Genomic DNA, 21,760 nt, shown 5'->3' on the forward strand with positions numbered 1-21,760 from the left:
AGTTTATCTTTAAGAATTTTATTCATTCATTACACGAGAGCATGCGACTAATGGCTATCGGCCTTGTTATTTTAGGCTTTGCCTAACATAGCTACACCCAAGTCTAGTTGAGTAATGACATTCACAGCACTTAAGTACAAGAACTGGGTAATATATAGGTATAAAGTACTTCATTTAAAAAGAAAATTATTTTGGAAATCACAATCGTTGCTCATTCTCCATCCCTGTTTTTCTTTTATCTCCCACGAGTTAATGAACATTTGCATTGTTTGTAATTTTGAACTGTATGTTCTCTGCATTTGTCAGTGTATTTAATAAATGTGCATATTTGTACTAGGCCACAGTTTAGTTAGTCATCTAATATATAAAAGGTTATATGTCTGGCTGTCTTCATATTTTCAAACTCTATCACCTCCGAAACTAAAAGTCGCAGAGCGGCGTTAGGGACCTCAAATGATTGGATTTTTTATGGACCTTTTATGGGTCTTCAGTCGGTTAAAATAGTTTTTAAGCAGTCAAAAATGGGTAAAAATTGAAAAAAAATTATATATTTTGTACATTCATCTTAGTTTATTTACTATTTTAAATTTTTAATCAGTTCATATGCGTGTCACGTTGCTACAGAGGTAACGTCACCAACTTGGAATGCTACGATTTGGGTTTTTATTCTTGTTGATCTCACCCAAATACTTTTTTTACTTTGAAATCACGACTCTTTAATAATATATACAAAATCTGGACAAATTAAAATATCATATTTAAGCGTAATTTACGACCGAACAAAGTCGGGCTAGTTGCACATATACTTGGTAAGTATTTTCTATATCAGGTTAATTAAATTAACTAAGAGATGATGCTAATGCTTACAACACTGGTAATCCCTGACATATAACAATTTACAACGTTTTCTTTAATAGTTATTACATCATATTCAAGCGTAATTTACGACCGAACACAGTCGGGCTAGTTGCACATATACTTGGTAAGTATTTTCTATATCAGGTTAATCAAATTAACTAAGAGATGATGCTAATGCTTACAACACTGGTAATCCCTGACATATAACAATTTACAACGTTTTCTTTAATAGTTATTACATCATATTTAAGCGTAATTTACGACCGAACAAAGTCGGGCTAGTTGCACATATACTTGGTAAGTATTTTCTATATCAGGTTAATTAAATTAACTAAGAGATGATGCTAATGCTAACAACACTGGTAATCCCTGACATATAACAATTTACAACGTTTTCTTTAATAGTTATTACATCATATTTAAGCGTAATTTACGACCGAACAAAGTCGGGCTAGTTGCACATATACTTGGTAAGTATTTTCTATATCAGGTTAATTAAATTAACTAAGAGATGATGCTAATGCTTACAACACTGGTAATGCCTGACATATAACAATTTACAACGTTTTCTTTAATAGTTATTACATCATATTTCAGCGTAATTTACGACCGAACAAAGTCGGGCTAGTTGCACATATACTTGGTAAGTATTTTCTATATCAGGTTAATTAAATTAACTAAGAGATGATGCTAATGCTAACAACACTGGTAATCCCTGACATATAACAATTTACAACGTTTTCTTTAATAGTTATTACATCATATTTAAGCGTAATTTACGACCGAACAAAGTCGGGCTAGTTGAACATATACTTGGTAAGTATTTTCTATATCAGGTTAATCAAATTAACTAAGAGATGATGCTAATGCTTACAACACTGGTAATCCCTGACATATAACAATTTACAACGTTTTCTTTAATAGTTATTACATCATATTTAAGCGTAATTTACGACCGAACAAAGTCGGGCTAGTTGCACATATACTTGGTAAGTATTTTCTATATCAGGTTACTTAAATTAACTAAGAGATGATGCTAATGCTTACAACACTGGTAATCCCTGACATATAACAATTTACAACGTTTTCTTTAATAGTTATTACATCATATTTAAGCGTAATTTACGACCGAACAAAGTCGGGCTAGTTGCACATATACTTGGTAAGTATTTTCTATATCAGGTTAATTAAATTAACTAAGAGATGATGCTAATGCTCACAACACTGGTAATCCCTGACATATAACAATTTACAACGTTTTCTTTAATAGTTATTACATCATATTTAAGCGTAATTTACGACCGAACAAAGTCGGGCTAGTTGCACATATACTTGGTAAGTATTTTCTATATCAGGTTAATAAAATTAACTAAGAGATGATGCTAATGCTTACAACACTGGTAATCCCTGACATATAACAATTTACAACGTTTTCTTTAATAGTTATTACATCATATTTAAGCGTAATTTACGACCGAACAAAGTCGGGCTAGTTGCACATATACTTGGTAAGTATTTTCTATATCAGGTTAATAAAATTAACTAAGAGATGATGCTAATGCTTACAACACTGGTAATCCCTGACATATAACAATTTACAACGTTTTCTTTAATAGTTATTACATCATATTTAAGCGTAATTTACGACCGAACAAAGTCGGGCTAGTTGCACATATAGTTGGTAAGTATTTTCTATATCAGGTTAATAAAATTAACTAAGAGATGATGCTAATGCTTACAACACTGGTAATCTCTGACATATAACAATTTACAACGTTTTCTATAATAGTTATTACATCATATTTAAGCGTAATTTACGACCGAACAAAGTCGGGCTAGTTGCACATATACTTGGTAAGTATTTTCTATATCAGGTTACTTAAATTAACTAAGAGATGATGCTAATGCTCACAACACTGGTAATCCCTGACATATAACAATTTACAACGTTTTCTTTAATAGTTATTACATCATATTTAAGCGTAATTTACGACCGAACAAAGTCGGACTAGTTGCACATATACTTGGTAAGTATTTTCTATATCAGGTTAATTAAATTTACTAAGAGATGATGCTAATGCTTACAACACTGGTAATCCCTGACATATAACAATTTACAAAGTTTTCTTTAATAATTATTACATCATATTTAAGCGTAATTTACGACCGAACAAAGTCGGGCTAGTTGCACATATACTTGGTAAGTATTTTCTATATCAGGTTAATTAAATTTACAAAGAGATGATGCTAATGCTTACAACACTGGTAATCCCTGACATATAACAATTTACAACGTTTTCTTGAATAGTTATTACATCATATTTAAGCGTAATTTACGACCGAACAAAGTCGGGCTAGTTGCACATATACTTGGTAAGTATTTTCTATATCAGGTTAATAAAATTAACTAAGAGATGATGCTAATGCTTACAACACTGGTAATCCCTGACATATAACAATTTACAACGTTTTCTTTAATAGTTATTACATCATATTTAAGCGTAATTTTCGACCGAACAAAGTCGGGCTAGTTGCACATATACTTGGTAAGTATTTTCTATATCAGGTTAATAAAATTAACTAAGAGATGATGCTAATGCTTACAACACTGGTAATCCCTGACATATAACAATTTACAACGTTTTCTATAATAGTTATTACATCATATTTAAGCGTAATTTACGACCGAACAAAGTCGGGCTAGTTGCACATATACTTGGTAAGTATTTTCTATATCAGGTTAATAAAATTAACTAAGAGATGATGCTAATGCTAACAACACTGGTAATCCCTGACATATAACAATTTACAACGTTTTCTATAATAGTTATTACATCATATTTAAGCGTAATTTACGACCGAACAAAGTCGGGCTAGTTGCACATATACTTGGTAAGTATTTTCTATATCAGGTTAATTAAATTAACTAAGAGGTGATGCTAATGCTTACAACACTGGTAATCCCTGACATATAACAATTTACAACGTTTTCTATAATAGTTATTACATCATATTTAAGCGTAATTTACGACCGAACAAAGTCGGGCTAGTTGCACATATACTTGGTAAGTATTTTCTATATCAGGTTAATTAAATTAACCAAGAGATGATGCTAATGCTTACAACACTGGTAATCCCTTACATATAACAATTTAAAACGTTTTCTTTAATAGTTATTACATCATATTTAAGCGTAATTTACGACCGAACAAACTCGGGCTAGTTGCACATATACTTGGTAAGTATTTTCTATATCAGGTTAATTAAATTAACTAAGAGATGATGCTAATGCTTACAACACTGGTAATGCCTGACATATAACAATTTACAACGTTTTCTTTAATAGTTATTACATCATATTTAAGCGTAATTTACGACCGAACAAAGTCGGGCTAGTTGCACATATACTTGGTAAGTATTTTCTATATCAGGTTAATTAAATTAACTAAGAGATGATGCTAATGCTTACAACACTGGTAATCCCTGACATATAACAATTTACAACGTTTTCTTTAATAGTTATTACATCATATTTAAGCGTAATTTACGACCGAACAAAGTCGGGCTAGTTGCACATATACTTGGTAAGTATTTTCCATATCAGGTTAATCAAATTAACTAAGAGATGATGCTAATGCTTACAACACTGGTAATCCCTGACATATAACAATTTACAACGTTTTCTTTAATAGTTATTACATCATATTTAAGCGTAATTTACGACCGAACAAAGTCGGGCTAGTTGCACATATACTTGGTAAGTATTTTCTATATCAGGTTACTTAAATTCACTAAGAGATGATGCTAATGCTTACAACACTGGTAATCCCTGACATATAACAATTTACAACGTTTTCTTTAATAGTTATTACATCATATTTAAGCGTAATTTACGACCGAACAAAGTCGGGCTAGTTGCACATATACTTGGTAAGTATTTTCTCTATCAGATTAATTAAATTAACTAAGAGATGATGTTAATGCTAACAACACTGGTAATCCCTGACATATAACAATTTACAACGTTTTCTTTAATAGTTATTACATCATATTTAAGCGTAATTTACGACCGAACAAAGTCGGGCTAGTTGCACATATACTTGGTAAGTATTTTCTATATCAGGTTAATCAAATTAACTAAGAGATGATGCTAATGCTCACAACACTGGTAATCCCTGACATATAACAATTTACAACGTTTTCTTTAATAGTTATTACATCATATTTAAGCGTAATTTACGACCGAATAAAGTCGGGCTAGTTGCACATATACTTGGTAAGTATTTTCTATATCAGGTTAATTAAATTTACTAAGAGATGATGCTAAGGCTCACAACACTGGTAATCCCTGACATATAACAATTTACAAAGTTTTCTTTAATAGTTATTACATCATATTTAAGCGTAATTTACGACCGAACAAAGTCGGGCTAGTGGCACATATACTTGGTAAGTATTTTCTATATCAGGTTAATTAAATTTACTAAGAGATGATGCTAATGCTTACAACACTGGTAATCCCTGACATATAACAATTTACAACGTTTTCTTTAATAGTTATTACATCATATTTAAGCGTAATTTACGACCGAACAAAGTCGGGCTAGTTGCACATATACTTGGTAAGTATTTTCTATATCAGGTTAATAAAATTAACTAAGAGATGATGCTAATGCTTACAACACTGGTAATCCCTGACATATAACAATTTACAACGTTTTCTTTAATAGTTATTACATCATATTTAAGCGTAATTTACGACCGAACAAAGTCGGGCTAGTTGCACATATACTTGGTAAGTATTTTCTATATCAGGTTAATTAAATTAACTAAGAGATGATGCTAATGCTCACAACACTGGTAATCCCTGACATATAACAATTTACAACGTTTTCTTTAATAGTTATTACATCATATTTAAGCGTAATTTACGACCGAACAAAGTCGGGCTAGTTGCACATATACTTGGTAAGTATTTTCTATATCAGGTTAATAAAATTAACTAAGAGATGATGCTAATGCTTACAACACTGGTAATCCCTGACATATAACAATTTACAACGTTTTCTTTAATAGTTATTACATCATATTTAAGCGTAATTTACGACCGAACAAAGTCGGGCTAGTTGCACATATACTTGGTAAGTATTTTCTATATCAGGTTACTTAAATTAACTAAGAGATGATGCTAATGCTTACAACACTGGTAATCCCTGACATATAACAATTTACAACGTTTTCTTTAATAGTTATTACATCATATTTAAGCGTAATTTACGACCGAACAAAGTCGGGCTAGTTGCACATATACTTGGTAAGTATTTTCTATATCAGGTTAATTAAATTAACTAAGAGATGATGCTAATGCTCACAACACTGGTAATCCCTGACATATAACAATTTACAACGTTTTCTTTAATAGTTATTACATCATATTTAAGCGTAATTTACGACCGAACAAAGTCGGACTAGTTGCACATATACTTGGTAAGTATTTTCTATATCAGGTTAATTAAATTTACTAAGAGATGATGCTAATGCTCACAACACTGGTAATCCCTGACATATAACAATTTACAAAGTTTTCTTTAATAGTTATTACATCATATTTAAGCGTAATTTACGACCGAACAAAGTCGGGCTAGTTGCACATATACTTGGTAAGTATTTTCTATATCAGGTTAATTAAATTTACTAAGAGATGATGCTAATGCTTACAACACTGGTAATCCCTGACATATAACAATTTACAACGTTTTCTTTAATAGTTATTACATCATATTTAAGCGTAATTTACGACCGAACAAAGTCGGGCTAGTTGCACATATAGTTGGTAAGTATTTTCTATATCAGGTTAATAAAATTAACTAAGAGATGATGCTAATGCTTACAACACTGGTAATCCCTGACATATAACAATTTACAACGTTTTCTTTAATAGTTATTACATCATATTTAAGCGTAATTTACGACCGAACAAAGTCGGGCTAGTTGCACATATACTTGGTAAGTATTTTCTATATCAGGTTAATAAAATTAACTAAGAGATGATGCTAATGCTTACAACACTGGTAATCCCTGACATATAACAATTTACAACGTTTTCTATAATAGTTATTACATCATATTTAAGCGTAATTTACGACCGAACAAAGTCGGGCTAGTGGCACATATACTTGGTAAGTATTTTCTATATCAGGTTAATAAAATTAACTAAGAGATGATGCTAATGCTAACAACACTGGTAATCCCTGACATATAACAATTTACAACGTTTTCTTTAATAGTTATTACATCATATTTAAGCGTAATTTACGACCGAACAAACTCGGGCTAGTTGCACATATACTTGGTAAGTATTTTCTATATCAGGTTAATTAAATTAACTAAGAGATGATGCTTATGCTTACAACACTGGTAATCCCTGACATATAACAATTTACAACGTTTTCTATAATAGTTATTACATCATATTTAAGCGTAATTTACGACCGAACAAAGTCGGGCTAGTTGCACATATACTTGGTAAGTATTTTCTATATCAGGTTAATTAAATTAACCAAGAGATGATGCTAATGCTTACAACACTGGTAATCCCTTACATATAACAATTTAAAACGTTTTCTTTAATAGTTATTACATCATATTTAAGCGTAATTTACGACCGAACACAGTCGGGCTAGTTGCACATATACTTGGTAAGTATTTTCTATATCAGGTTAATTATAATTAACTAAGAGATGATGCTAATGCTTACAACACTGGTAATGCCTGACATATAACAATTTACAACGTTTTCTTTAATAGTTATTACATCATATTTAAGCGTAATTTACGACCGAACAAAGTCGGGCTAGTTGCACATATACTTGGTAAGTATTTTCTATATCAGGTTAATTAAATTAACTAAGACATGATGCTAATGCTTACAACACTGGTAATCCCTGACATATAACAATTTACAACGTTTTCTTTAATAGTTATTACATCATATTTAAGCGTAATTTACGACCGAACAAAGTCGGGCTAGTTGCACATATACTTGGTAAGTATTTTCTATATCAGGTTAATCAAATTAACTAAGAGATGATGCTAATGCTTACAACACTGGTAATCCCTGACATATAACAATTTACAACGTTTTCTTTAATAGTTATTACATCATATTTAAGCGTAATTTACGACCGAACAAAGTCGGGCTAGTTGCACATATACTTGGTAAGTATTTTCTATATCAGGTTAATTAAATTAACCAAGAGATGATGCTAATGCTTACAACACTGGTAATCCCTTACATATAACAATTTAAAACGTTTTCTTTAATAGTTATTACATCATATTTAAGCGTAATTTACGACCGAACAAACTCGGGCTAGTTGCACATATACTTGGTAAGTATTTTCTATATCAGGTTAATTAAATTAACTAAGAGATGATGCTAATGCTTACAACACTGGTAATGCCTGACATATAACAATTTACAACGTTTTCTTTAATAGTTATTACATCATATTTAAGCGTAATTTACGACCGAACAAAGTCGGGCTAGTTGCACATATACTTGGTAAGTATTTTCTATATCAGGTTACTTAAATTAACTAAGAGATGATGCTAATGCTTACAACACTGGTAATCCCTGACATATAACAATTTACAACGTTTTCTTTAATAGTTATTACATCATATTTAAGCGTAATTTACGACCGAACAAAGTCGGGCTAGTTGCACATATACTTGGTAAGTATTTTCCATATCAGGTTAATCAAATTAACTAAGAGATGATGCTAATGCTTACAACACTGGTAATCCCTGACATATAACAATTTACAACGTTTTCTTTAATAGTTATTACATCATATTTAAGCGTAATTTACGACCGAACAAAGTCGGGCTAGTTGCACATATACTTGGTAAGTATTTTCTATATCAGGTTACTTAAATTCACTAAGAGATGATGCTAATGCTTACAACACTGGTAATCCCTGACATATAACAATTTACAACGTTTTCTTTAATAGTTATTACATCATATTTAAGCGTAATTTACGACCGAACAAAGTCGGGCTAGTTGCACATATACTTGGTAAGTATTTTCTCTATCAGATTAATTAAATTAACTAAGAGATGATGTTAATGCTAACAACACTGGTAATCCCTGACATATAACAATTTACAACGTTTTCTTTAATAGTTATTACATCATATTTAAGCGTAATTTACGACCGAACAAAGTCGGGCTAGTTGCACATATACTTGGTAAGTATTTTCTATATCAGGTTAATCAAATTAACTAAGAGATGATGCTAATGCTCACAACACTGGTAATCCCTGACATATAACAATTTACAACGTTTTCTTTAATAGTTATTACATCATATTTAAGCGTAATTTACGACCGAATAAAGTCGGGCTAGTTGCACATATACTTGGTAAGTATTTTCTATATCAGGTTAATTAAATTTACTAAGAGATGATGCTAAGGCTCACAACACTGGTAATCCCTGACATATAACAATTTACAAAGTTTTCTTTAATAGTTATTACATCATATTTAAGCGTAATTTACGACCGAACAAAGTCGGGCTAGTGGCACATATACTTGGTAAGTATTTTCTATATCAGGTTAATTAAATTTACTAAGAGATGATGCTAATGCTTACAACACTGGTAATCCCTGACATATAACAATTTACAACGTTTTCTTTAATAGTTATTACATAATATTTAAGCGTAATTTACGACCGAACAAAGTCGGGCTAGTTGCACATATACTTGGTAAGTATTTTCTATATCAGGTTAATAAAATTAACTAAGAGATGATGCTAATGCTTACAACACTGGTAATCCCTGACATATAACAATTTACAACGTTTTCTTTAATAGTTATTACATCATATTTAAGCGTAATTTACGACCGAACAAAGTCGGGCTAGTTGCACATATACTTGGTAAGTATTTTCTATATCAGGTTAATTAAATTAACTAAGAGATGATGCTAATGCTCACAACACTGGTAATCCCTGACATATAACAATTTACAACGTTTTCTTTAATAGTTATTACATCATATTTAAGCGTAATTTACGACCGAACAAAGTCGGGCTAGTTGCACATATACTTGGTAAGTATTTTCTATATCAGGTTAATAAAATTAACTAAGAGATGATGCTAATGCTTACAACACTGGTAATCCCTGACATATAACAATTTACAACGTTTTCTTTAATAGTTATTACATCATATTTAAGCGTAATTTACGACCGAACAAAGTCGGGCTAGTTGCACATATACTTGGTAAGTATTTTCTATATCAGGTTACTTAAATTAACTAAGAGATGATGCTAATGCTTACAACACTGGTAATCCCTGACATATAACAATTTACAACGTTTTCTTTAATAGTTATTACATCATATTTAAGCGTAATTTACGACCGAACAAAGTCGGGCTAGTTGCACATATACTTGGTAAGTATTTTCTATATCAGGTTAATTAAATTAACTAAGAGATGATGCTAATGCTCACAACACTGGTAATCCCTGACATATAACAATTTACAACGTTTTCTTTAATAGTTATTACATCATATTTAAGCGTAATTTACGACCGAACAAAGTCGGACTAGTTGCACATATACTTGGTAAGTATTTTCTATATCAGGTTAATTAAATTTACTAAGAGATGATGCTAATGCTCACAACACTGGTAATCCCTGACATATAACAATTTACAAAGTTTTCTTTAATAGATATTACATCATATTTAAGCGTAATTTACGACCGAACAAAGTCGGGCTAGTTGCACATATACTTGGTAAGTATTTTCTATATCAGGTTAATTAAATTTACTAAGAGATGATGCTAATGCTTACAACACTGGTAATCCCTGACATATAACAATTTACAACGTTTTCTTTAATAGTTATTACATCATATTTAAGCGTAATTTACGACCGAACAAAGTCGGGCTAGTTGCACATATAGTTGGTAAGTATTTTCTATATCAGGTTAATAAAATTAACTAAGAGATGATGCTAATGCTTACAACACTGGTAATCCCTGACATATAACAATTTACAACGTTTTCTTTAATAGTTATTACATCATATTTAAGCGTAATTTACGACCGAACAAAGTCGGGCTAGTTGCACATATACTTGGTAAGTATTTTCTATATCAGGTTAATAAAATTAACTAAGAGATGATGCTAATGCTTACAACACTGGTAATCCCTGACATATAACAATTTACAACGTTTTCTATAATAGTTATTACATCATATTTAAGCGTAATTTACGACCGAACAAAGTCGGGCTAGTGGCACATATACTTGGTAAGTATTTTCTATATCAGGTTAATAAAATTAACTAAGAGATGATGCTAATGCTAACAACACTGGTAATCCCTGACATATAACAATTTACAACGTTTTCTTTAATAGTTATTACATCATATTTAAGCGTAATTTACGACCGAACAAACTCGGGCTAGTTGCACATATACTTGGTAAGTATTTTCTATATCAGGTTAATTAAATTAACTAAGAGATGATGCTTATGCTTACAACACTGGTAATCCCTGACATATAACAATTTACAACGTTTTCTATAATAGTTATTACATCATATTTAAGCGTAATTTACGACCGAACAAAGTCGGGCTAGTTGCACATATACTTGGTAAGTATTTTCTATATCAGGTTAATTAAATTAACCAAGAGATGATGCTAATGCTTACAACACTGGTAATCCCTTACATATAACAATTTAAAACGTTTTCTTTAATAGTTATTACATCATATTTAAGCGTAATTTACGACCGAACACAGTCGGGCTAGTTGCACATATACTTGGTAAGTATTTTCTATATCAGGTTAATAAAATTAACTAAGAGATGATGCTAATGCTTACAACACTGGTAATGCCTGACATATAACAATTTACAACGTTTTCTTTAATAGTTATTACATCATATTTAAGCGTAATTTACGACCGAACAAAGTCGGGCTAGTTGCACATATACTTGGTAAGTATTTTCTATATCAGGTTAATTAAATTAACTAAGAGATGATGCTAATGCTTACAACACTGGTAATCCCTGACATATAACAATTTACAACGTTTTCTTTAATAGTTATTACATCATATTTAAGCGTAATTTACGACCGAACAAAGTCGGGCTAGTTGCACATATACTTGGTAAGTATTTTCTATATCAGGTTAATCAAATTAACTAAGAGATGATGCTAATGCTTACAACACTGGTAATCCCTGACATATAACAATTTACAACGTTTTCTTTAATAGTTATTACATCATATTTAAGCGTAATTTACGACCGAACAAAGTCGGGCTAGTTGCACATATACTTGGTAAGTATTTTCTATATCAGGTTACTTAAATTCACTAAGAGATGATGCTAATGCTTACAACACTGGTAATCCCTGACATATAACAATTTACAACGTTTTCTTTAATAGTTATTACATCATATTTAAGCGTAATTTACGACCGAACAAAGTCGGGCTAGTTGCACATATACTTGGTAAGTATTTTCTATATCAGATTAATTAAATTAACTAAGAGATGATGTTAATGCTAACAACACTGGTAATCTCTGACATATAACAATTTACAACGTTTTCTTTAATAGTTATTACATCATATTTAAGCGTAATTTACGACCGAACAAAGTCGGGCTAGTTGCACATATACTTGGTAAGTATTTTCTATATCAGGTTAATCAAATTAACTAAGAGATGATGCTAATGCTCACAACACTGGTAATCCCTGACATATAACAATTTACAACGTTTTCTTTAATAGTTATTACATCATATTTAAGCGTAATTTACGACCGAATAAAGTCGGGCTAGTTGCACATATACTTGGTAAGTATTTTCTATATAAGGTTAATTAAATTTACTAAGAGATGATGCTAATGCTCACAACACTGGTAATCCCTGACATATAACAATTTACAAAGTTTTCTTTAATAGTTATTACATCATATTTTAGCGTAATTTACGACCGAACAAAGTCGGGCTAGTTGCATATATACTTGGTAAGTATTTTCTATATCAGGTTAATTAAATTTACTAAGAGATGATGCTAATGCTTACAACACTGGTAATCCCTGACATATAACAATTTACAACGTTTTCTTTAATAGTTATTACATCATATTTAAGCGTAATTTACGACCGAACAAAGTCGGGCTAGTTGCACATATACTTGGTAAGTATTTTCTATATCAGGTTAATAAAATTAACTAAGAGATGATGCTAATGCTTACAACACTGGTAATCCCTGACATATAACAATTTACAACGTTTTCTTTAATAGTTATTACATCATATTTAAGCGTAATTTACGACCGAACAAAGTCGGGCTAGTTGCACATATACTTGGTAAGTATTTTCTATATCAGGTTAATAAAATTAACTAAGAGATGATGCTAATGCTTACAACACTGGTAATCCCTGACATATAACAATTTACAACGTTTTCTATAATAGTTATTACATCATATTTAAGCGTAATTTACGACCGAACAAAGTCGGGCTAGTTGCACATATACTTGGTAAGTATTTTCTATATCAGGTTAATAAAATTAACTAAGAGATGATGCTAATGCTTACAACACTGGTAATCCCTGACATATAACAATTTACAACGTTTTCTATAATAGTTATTACATCATATTTAAGCGTAATTTACGACCGAACAAAGTCGGGCTAGTTGCACATATACTTGGTAAGTATTTTCTATATCAGGTTAATTAAATTAACTAAGAGATGATGCTAATGCTTACAACACTGGTAATCCCTGACATATAACAATTTACAACGTTTTCTTTAATAGTTATTACATCATATTTAAGCGTAATTTACGACCGAACAAAGTCGGGCTAGTTGCACATATACTTGGTAAGTATTTTCTATATCAGGTTAATAAAATTAACTAAGAGATGATGCTAATGCTCACAACACTGGTAATCCCTGACATATAACAATTTACAACGTTTTCTTTAATAGTTATTACATCATATTTAAGCGTAATTTACGACCGAACAAACTCGGGCTAGTTGCACATATACTTGGTAAGTATTTTCTATATCAGGTTAATTAAATTAACTAAGAGATGATGCTTATGCTTACAACACTGGTAATCCCTGACATATAACAATTTACAACGTTTTCTATAATAGTTATTACATCATATTTAAGCGTAATTTACGACCGAACAAAGTCGGGCTAGTTGCACATATACTTGGTAAGTATTTTCTATATCAGGTTAATTAAATTAACCAAGAGATGATGCTAATGCTTACAACACTGGTAATCCCTTACATATAACAATTTAAAACGTTTTCTTTAATAGTTATTACATCATATTTAAGCGTAATTTACGACCGAACACAGTCGGGCTAGTTGCACATATACTTGGTAAGTATTTTCTATATCAGGTTAATAAAATTAACTAAGAGATGATGCTAATGCTTACAACACTGGTAATGCCTGACATATAACAATTTACAACGTTTTCTTTAATAGTTATTACATCATATTTAAGCGTAATTTACGACCGAACAAAGTCGGGCTAGTTGCACATATACTTGGTAAGTATTTTCTATATCAGGTTAATTAAATTAACTAAGAGATGATGCTAATGCTTACAACACTGGTAATCCCTGACATATAACAATTTACAACGTTTTCTTTAATAGTTATTACATCATATTTAAGCGTAATTTACGACCGAACAAAGTCGGGCTAGTTGCACATATACTTGGTAAGTATTTTCTATATCAGGTTAATCAAATTAACTAAGAGATGATGCTAATGCTTACAACACTGGTAATCCCTGACATATAACAATTTACAACGTTTTCTTTAATAGTTATTACATCATATTTAAGCGTAATTTACGACCGAACAAAGTCGGGCTAGTTGCACATATACTTGGTAAGTATTTTCTATATCAGGTTACTTAAATTCACTAAGAGATGATGCTAATGCTTACAACACTGGTAATCCCTGACATATAACAATTTACAACGTTTTCTTTAATAGTTATTACATCATATTTAAGCGTAATTTACGACCGAACAAAGTCGGGCTAGTTGCACATATACTTGGTAAGTATTTTCTATATCAGATTAATTAAATTAACTAAGAGATGATGTTAATGCTAACAACACTGGTAATCTCTGACATATAACAATTTACAACGTTTTCTTTAATAGTTATTACATCATATTTAAGCGTAATTTACGACCGAACAAAGTCGGGCTAGTTGCACATATACTTGGTAAGTATTTTCTATATCAGGTTAATCAAATTAACTAAGAGATGATGCTAATGCTCACAACACTGGTAATCCCTGACATATAACAATTTACAACGTTTTCTTTAATAGTTATTACATCATATTTAAGCGTAATTTACGACCGAATAAAGTCGGGCTAGTTGCACATATACTTGGTAAGTATTTTCTATATAAGGTTAATTAAATTTACTAAGAGATGATGCTAATGCTCACAACACTGGTAATCCCTGACATATAACAATTTACAAAGTTTTCTTTAATAGTTATTACATCATATTTTAGCGTAATTTACGACCGAACAAAGTCGGGCTAGTTGCATATATACTTGGTAAGTATTTTCTATATCAGGTTAATTAAATTTACTAAGAGATGATGCTAATGCTTACAACACTGGTAATCCCTGACATATAACAATTTACAACGTTTTCTTTAATAGTTATTACATCATATTTAAGCGTAATTTACGACCGAACAAAGTCGGGCTAGTTGCACATATACTTGGTAAGTATTTTCTATATCAGGTTAATAAAATTAACTAAGAGATGATGCTAATGCTTACAACACTGGTAATCCCTGACATATAACAATTTACAACGTTTTCTTTAATAGTTATTACATCATATTTAAGCGTAATTTACGACCGAACAAAGTCGGGCTAGTTGCACATATACTTGGTAAGTATTTTCTATATCAGGTTAATAAAATTAACTAAGAGATGATGCTAATGCTTACAACACTGGTAATCCCTGACATATAACAATTTACAACGTTTTCTATAATAGTTATTACATCATATTTAAGCGTAATTTACGACCGAACAAAGTCGGGCTAGTTGCACATATACTTGGTAAGTATTTTCTATATCAGGTTAATAAAATTAACTAAGAGATGATGCTAATGCTTACAACACTGGTAATCCCTGACATATAACAATTTACAACGTTTTCTATAATAGTTATTACATCATATTTAAGCGTAATTTACGACCGAACAAAGTCGGGCTAGTTGCACATATACTTGGTAAGTATTTTCTATATCAGGTTAATTAAATTAACTAAGAGATGATGCTAATGCTTACAACACTGGTAATCCCTGACATATAACAATTTACAACGTTTTCTTTAATAGTTATTACATCATATTTAAGCGTAATTTACGACCGAACAAAGTCGGGCTAGTTGCACATATACTTGGTAAGTATTTTCTATATCAGGTTAATAAAATTAACTAAGAGATGATGCTAATGCTCACAACACTGGTAATCCCTGACATATAACAATTTACAACGTTTTCTTTAATAGTTATTACATCATATTTAAGCGTAATTTACGACCGAACAAAGTCGGGCTAGTTGCACATATACTTGGTAAGTATTTTCTATATCAGGTTAATTAAATTAACTAAGAGATGATGCTAATGCTTACAACACTGGTAATCCCTGACATATAACAATTTACAATATTTTCTTTAATAGTTATTACATCATATTTAAGCGTAATTTACGACCGAACAAAGTCGGGCTAGTTGCACATATACTTGGTAAGTATTTTCTATATCAGGTTAATTAAATTAACTAAGAGATGATGCTAATGCTCACAACACTGGTAATCCCTGACATATAACAATTTACAACGTTTTCTTTAATAGTTATTACATCATATTTAAGCGTAATTCACGACCGAACAAAGTCGGGCTAGTTGCACATATACTTGGTAAGTATTTTCTCTATCAGGTTAATTAAATTAACTAAGAGATGATGCTAATGCTTACAACACTGGTAATCCCTGACATATAACAATTTACAACGTTTCTTTAATAGTTATTACATCATATTTAAGCGTAATTTACGACCGAACAAAGTCGGGCTAGTTGCACATATACTTGGTAAGTATTTTCTATATCAGGTTAATTAAATTAACTAAGAGATGATGCTAATGCTTACAACACTGGTAATCCCTGACCTATAACAATTTACAACGTTTTCTTTAATAGTTATTACATCATATTTAAGCGTAATTTACGACCGAACCAAGTCGGGCTAGTTGCACATATACTTGGTAAGTATTTTCTATATCAGGTCAATAGCATTAACTAAGAAATGATGCTAATGCTTACAACACTGGTAATCCCTGACATATAACAATTTAAAACGTTTTCTTAAATAGTTATTTCATCATATTTAAGCGTAATTTACGACCGAACAAAGTCGGGCTAGTTGCACATATACTTGGTAAGTTTTTTCTATATCAGGTTAATTAAATTAACTAAGAGATGATGCTAATGCTTACAACACTGGTAATCCCTGACATATAACAATTTACAACGTTTTCTTTAATAGTTATTACATCATATTTAAGCGTAATTTACGACCGAACAAAGTCGGGCTAGTTGCACATATACTTGGTAAGTATTTTCTATATCAGGTTAATTAAATTAACTAAGAGATGATGCTAATGCTTACAACATTGGTAATCCCTGACATATAACAATTTACAATGTTTTCTTTAATAGTTATTATATCATATTTAAGCGTAATTTACGACCGAACAAAGTCGAGCTAGTTGCACATATATTGGTAAGTATTTTCTTTATCAGGTTAATTAAATTAACGAAGAGATGATGCTAATGCTCACAACACTGGTTGTCACTGACATATAACAATTTACAACGTTTTCTTTAATAGTTATTACATCATATTTAAGCGTAATTTACGACCGAACAAAGTCGGGCTAGTTGCACATATACTTGGTAAGTATTTTCTATATCAGGTTAATAAAATTAACTAAGAAATGATGCTAATGCTTACAACACTGGTAATCCCTGACATATAACAATTTAAAACGTTTTCTTTAATAGTTATTACATCATATTTAAGCGTAATTTACGACCGAACAAAGTCGGGCTAGTTGCACATATACTTGGTAAGTTTTTTCTATATCAGGTTAATTAAATTAACTAAGAGATGATGCTAATGCTCACAACACTGGTAATCCCTGACATATAACAATTTACAACGTTTTCTTTAATAGTTATTACATCATATTAAAGCGTAATTTACGCCCGAACAAAGTCGGGCTAGTTGCACATATACTTGGTAAGTATTTTCTATATCAGGTTAATTAAATTAACTACGAGATGATGCTAATGCTTACAACATTGGTAATCCCTGACATATAACAATTTACAATGTTTTCTTTAATAGTTATTACATCATATTTAAGCGTAATTTACGAACGAACAAAGTGGGGCTAGTTGCACATATATTGGTAAGTATTTTCTATATCAGGTTAATTAAATTAATTAAGAGATGATGCTAATGCTCACAACACTGGTAATCCCTGACATATAACAATTTACAACGTTTTCTTTAATAGTTATTACATCATATTTAAGCGTAATTTACGACCGAACAAAGTCGGGCTAGTTGCACATATACTTGGTAAGTATTTTCTATATCAGGTTAATTAAATTAACTAAGAGATGATGCTAATGCTTACAACATTGGTAATCCCTGACATATAACAATTTACAATGTTTTCTTTAATAGTTATTATATCATATTTAAGCGTAATTTACGACCGAACAAAGTCGAGCTAGTTGCACATATATTGGTAAGTATTTTCTTTATCAGGTTAATTAAATTAACGAAGAGATGATGCTAATGCTCACAACACTGGTTGTCACTGACATATAACAATTTACAACGTTTTCTTTAATAGTTATTACATCATATGTAAGCGTAATTTACGACCGAACAAAGTCGGGCTAGTTGCACATATACTTGGTAAGTATTTTCTATATCAGGTTAATAAAATTAACTAAGAAATGATGCTAATGCTTACAACACTGGTAATCCCTGACATATAACAATTTAAAACGTTTTCTTTAATAGTTATTACATCATATTTAAGCGTAATTTCCGACCGAACAAAGTCGGGCTAGTTGCACATATACTTGGTAAGTTTTTTCTATATCAGGTTAATTAAATTAACTAAGAGATGATGCTAATGCTCACAACACTGGTAATCCCTGACATATAACAATTTACAACGTTTTCTTTAATAGTTATTACATCATATTAAAGCGTAATTTACGACCGAACAAAGTCGGGCTAGTTGCACATATACTTGGTAAGTATTTTCTATATCAGGTTAATTAAATTAACTACGAGATGATGCTAATGCTTACAACATTGGTAATCCCTGACATATAACAATTTACGATGTTTTCTTTAATAGTTATTACATCATATTTAAGCGTAATTTACGAACGAACAAAGTGGGGCTAGTTGCACATATATTGGTAAGTATTTTCTATATCAGGTTAATTAAATTAATTAAGAGATGATGCTAATGCTCACAACACTGGTAATCCCTGACATATAACAATTTACAACGTTTTCTTTAATAGTTATTACATCATATTTAAGCGTAATTTACGACCGAACAAAGTCGGGCTAGTTGCACATATACTTGGTAAGTATTTTCTATATCAGGTTAATTAAATTAACTAAGAGATGATGCTAATGCTTACAACACTGGTAATCCCTGACATATAACAATTTACAACGTTTTCTTTAATAGTTATTACATCATATTTAAGCTTAATTTACGACCGAACAAAGTCGGGCTAGTTGCACATATACTTGGTAAGTATTTTCTATATCAGGTTAATAAAATTAACTAAGAAATGATGCTAATGCTTACAACACTGGTAATCCCTGACATATAACAATTTAAAACGTTTTCTTTAATAGTTATTACATCATATTTAAGCGTAATTTACGACCGAACAAAGTCGGGCTAGTTGCACATATACTTGGTAAGTATTTTCTATATCAGGTTACTAAAATTAACTAAGAAATGATGCTAATGCTTACAACACTGGTAATCCCTGACATATAACAATTTAAAACGTTTTCTTTATCAGTTATTACATCATATTTAAGCGTAATTTACGACCGAACAAAGTCGATCTAGTTGCACATATACTTGGTAAGTTTTTTCTATATCAGGTTAATTAAATTAACTAAGAGATGATGCTAATGCTCACAACACTGGTAATCCCTGACATATAACAATTTACAACGTTTTCTTTAATAGTTATTACATCATATTTAAGCGTAATTTACGACCGAACAAAGTCGGGCTAGTTGCACATATACTTGGTAAGTATTTTCTATATCAGGTTAATTAAATTAACTAAGAGATGATGCTAATGCTCACAACACTGGTAATCCCTGACATATAACAATTTACAACGTTTTCTTTAATAGTTATTACATCATATTTAAGCGTAATTTACGACCGAACAAAGTCGGGCTAGTTGCACATATACTTGGTAAGTATTTTCTATATCAGGTTAATTAAATTAACTAAGATATGATGCTAATGCTCACAACACTGGTAATCCCTGACATATAACAATTTACAAAGTTTTCTTTAATAGTTATTACATCATATTTAAGCGTAATTTACGACCGAACAAAGTCGGGCTAGTTGCACATATACTTGGTAAGTTTTTTCTATATCAGGTTAATTAAATTAACTAAGAGATGATGCTAATGCTCACAACACTGGTAATCCCTGACATATAACAATTTACAAAGTTTTCTTTAATAGTTATTACATCATATTTAAGCGTAATTTACGACCGAACAAAGTCGGGCTAGTTGCACATATACTTGGTAAGTATTTTCTATATCAGGTTAATTAAATTAACTAAGAGATGATTCTAATGCTCACAACACTGGTAATCTCTGACATATAACAATTTACAACGTTTTCTTTAATAGTTATTACATCATATTTAAGCGTAATTTACGACCGAACAAAGTCGGGGTAGTTGCACATATACTTGGTAAGTTTTTTCTATATCAGGTTAATTAAATTTACTAAGAGATGATGCTAATGCTAACAACACTGGTAATCCCTGACATATAACAATTTACAACGTTTTCTTTAATAGTTATTACATCATATTTAAGCGTAATTTACGACCGAACAAAGTCGGGCTAGTTGCACATATACTTGGTAAGTATTTTCTATATCAGGTTAATTAAATTAACTAAGAGATGATGCTAATGCTCACAACACTGGTAATCCCTGACATATAACAATTTACAACGTTTTCTTTAATAGTTATTACATCATATTTAAGCGTAATTTACGACCGAACAAAGTCGGGCTAGTTGCACATATACTTGGTAAGTATTTTCTATATCAGGTTAATTAAATTAACTAAGAGATGATGCTAATGCTCACAACACTGGTAATCCCTGGCATATAACAATTTAAAACGTTTTCTTTAATAGTTATTACATCATATTTAAGCGTAATTTACGACCGAACAAAGTCGGGCTAGTTGCACATATACTTGGTAAGTATTTTCTATATAAGGTTAATTAAATTAACTAAGAGATGATGCTAATGCTTACAACACTGGTAATCTCTGACATATAACAATTTACAACGTTTTCTTTAATAGTTATTACATCATATTTAAGCGTAATTTTCGACCGAACAAAGTCGGGCTAGTTGCACATATACTTGGTAAGTATTTTCTATATCAGGT

The 21,760-nt window shown here is 30.8% G+C and overlaps 1 protein-coding gene across 5 annotated transcripts in view; it reads right to left on the minus strand.

The window, feature by feature from the left end:
* LOC145295919 (sodium- and chloride-dependent GABA transporter ine-like) overlaps positions 1–21,760 on the minus strand; it is a 916,364-nt gene that overhangs the window by 744,079 nt on the left and 150,525 nt on the right. The gene's annotated exons all lie outside the window — the stretch shown is intronic.

The sequence above is a fragment of the Euprymna scolopes genome, chromosome 2 (genome assembly GCF_053919585.1).
Source record: "Euprymna scolopes isolate OS-2025 chromosome 2, ASM5391958v1, whole genome shotgun sequence".
NCBI lineage: Eukaryota > Metazoa > Mollusca > Cephalopoda > Sepiida > Sepiolidae > Euprymna > Euprymna scolopes.